This window comes from Podarcis muralis, chromosome 4 (assembly GCF_964188315.1).
Source record: "Podarcis muralis chromosome 4, rPodMur119.hap1.1, whole genome shotgun sequence".
Lineage (NCBI taxonomy): Eukaryota > Metazoa > Chordata > Lepidosauria > Squamata > Lacertidae > Podarcis > Podarcis muralis.
The window spans coordinates 58030805-58033876 of record NC_135658.1 but is presented as its reverse complement, the minus strand read 5'-3'; positions in this window follow the sequence as shown (position 1 = coordinate 58033876).

The window sequence follows — 3072 nt, the reverse complement described above, 5'->3', positions numbered from 1 at the left end:
AGGATCGCTGGGAAGGAGCATGGACTGGGGTGGGCACAAGGAAATACATGAGGATGCAGATAACTTTTGTTGCTATAGTTACCTTTCCTCTGCTAGGAGCAGCTGTTGACCCACCCATTGCCAAACACAGAATTCAATGAAAGCTTTGCTCATCATAGTGTTGATGGGGACAAACGAAGGATATCCTGTTGAAGGAGCACAAAGTATTCATCGTGAAATCCAACAGGAACTGCTTCTGATAACATGATAACAGACAACAATTATGCTTAGGGCATGTGTAGAATGAAAAATTAATCTTTAGCACTATTTATATTAAAATGCAGACCATCAGATTGCTAAGTTGTTTGTAAGTCCATTTCATTCATATTTGTTTCTCTAATAACTGAATTTATGTATTTTTTTGCCAATGGTAAACACTTTCCTTTAAAACACTGGTGTGGTTTGGTCAGTCATGTACCTTCCAGTTGCTGGCTCACATGCTTTCCAATTTTATTGCTAAAAATATTGTCATTCCTTCTCTTCCTTCTTTCCAAAGCTGAGTATAAGTTCTAGAAAAACTTTGGGAACAAATTATGCAGTTTCCTACCAAATACATGGGAAGGCATAAAAAGTAAGGAGGCATATTTAAGAAGAGCTGTACAACTAAAGTATATAGGCCATGTTCAGCACCTAAGGTCTTTGTTAAAGAAATATACTTTAAAAAGAGAGAGATTGAAGTTCATTGTGTCTTTTATTGTATCTGTTATGGGGGAATAACCACGCAGAGTCAGTTCACTGGAGCTCTCCTTGGGGTGATGGGGAAAATGCATGGGCCACCAGCTTGCTGCATTTGCTTCAGGGAGTCAAGTACATTATGCTCCTTTCATATTTGTTTAGGCTTTATTGCTTGCACAATCAGCCTGGACAGGGACCCAGTCAATTTGCATGGATTACAGTCAGTTGTGGCTTTGGGATGCTGATGGGAGAAACTTTACAGCTTTTATAACAGTCATCTCAAATCTGACGTAATAGCTGGTGACTGTCAGCTCCCTGGCTTAAAATGTTGTTGTGAGTCGAGACCCCGCTCCCCGCTTTGTGATGAAATAAGACACATGGACACAAGTATTTTAGGTTAATGGGCTAAAAAAGGCCACAACTTTATTGGTTACAGAATGTGAGTGGTATTGGCTTAGGCACTGGATCTGAACAGACGATACTTGACTCCTGCCCACCCTGCAGGGAGTCACACAAGGGTTAACAACCTGTAGGGGGAACTTGTTGATGTGAATCAACTGGAAACTTTCCCCTAGAGTCACTGGAGGGTCGTGCCATGGCCCTAGCCATACCCAGGGCATCGGACAGGAACCACAATTGTCGGATTCCTTTAACCCTTCAAGGGGAGGGGTAGGTGATGTCCACAACCTCCCCTCCAACACACAACACATTTCCAATGCCTAACTGCCAAACCTTACAAAGTTGTGACAATTTGCTATGAGGTAGGCGAAAAACCAAGTGGCTGGAGCCAATCTGCCAAGTGGAAAAAAATCCTACCAGGCCCCTTGGACAACCAAGGTGACCAACCGAGGTCCATAGCAAGGTTCATCATAAAATTAAGATTAAAATGCTGCTGTCCAAATATATTATGTTTCTCTGCTCCACTTTCTTGTTGTCTTAGATGTTGTCCTTCACGTTGATTTTATTACAAAGAAAGGTTGAACATGCAACATTGTCAAATATATTTCAGTGACAGACAGCAACTCCACCTACTAGTCTAACAGAAACAACAGCTCCACACATAGTTATTAAATCCCTGAGGCTGCAACGCTAAGGCCACTTACACAAGGAGTAAGTCCCAATGAAATCTGTGATGCTTCTATGTAGACATATATTAAATAGTGCACTGAAGTGGGGTAGTTCTATTAGGGAGGGAGGGCAACTCACACTTTCCTTTGCAAGCAGCAGCAAAAGACGACATAGAGACACACATCCCATAAGTGAAGATAGGCATGACGTTCTGCCCAGAGTGCAACTAGTGGGTTTCTGTTGCATATGAATTCTGTCCTGTCAGCCATCAAGGACTGCATGCCATTGCATGTAAGTTTCTGGTCTCTCCAATCTTTAGAGGCCTATTTACCATGCCACACTGAGGTGCAGCGGGATATAGGTTTTTTTTTGTGGTTGCACCTCCCCAGAAAGAAGTCCTCCCTAAAAGACTTGTCTCCCTAAAAGACCTTTCTTTTATGTTTTTCTTGGCACCTTTCAATCTTATTAGACCTTTTAGCTACTACTACTACTACTACTACTACTACTACTACTACTACTACTACTTATTATTATTATTATTATTATTATTATTATTATTAATTCTGCAAAATGTTGTGTTACCTCTATATCTAGATCTGAAGCTGCTTTTATATTTTTTAATGATTTTTATTTTACTTTCTGTGTTTGTTGTCTTTGATTGTTAGCCACCCGGAGGACTTTGTTTAAGGGCAGGATATAAATATTTTAAATAAATATGTGCCGTCAAAGCAGCTAACAAATAGGACCCTGCAAACAAACAAGAGCAAAAGGAAGCAAAATAGCAGAGGGTCATATTTCTAGGAACACAAAACATTTTTGTTTTTTAAAAATGAAAGGTACATGATGCCAGAGGAAAAGATGCTTCCTCAGTGTTTTTCTTGGCGCTATAGGCTCAGCTGTGGGCCAGCAGTTGTTCAAAAGATTTCCACATGCTTACAGTTTTTCCTCCATGGCTTAACTATGGGCATATAACACTGGCAGACTGAGGTGTTCTTTAGGTATTTAGCTGCTTTTCCATGGGTTCCTCTCACAGCGCTAATTAATATTTTATTGTGTTGTTGTTGTTGCTGCTGCTGCTTTAAAAAACTCTGAACAAATAGCACTACAACCTGGAAAGGGAAGGAATTCATTGAAAATGAAGGCCATTACAAAAAGGTGGTGGCAAGTTAAAAAATAGAAGTGGAAGGGAAAGAAAAGGTAAGAGAGGTAGGTGCAATGGAAACCAGAAATAATAGTAATAAAAAATTAGTGGTATTTAAGGGCACAGCTCACAACAAGACATAAAGCTAT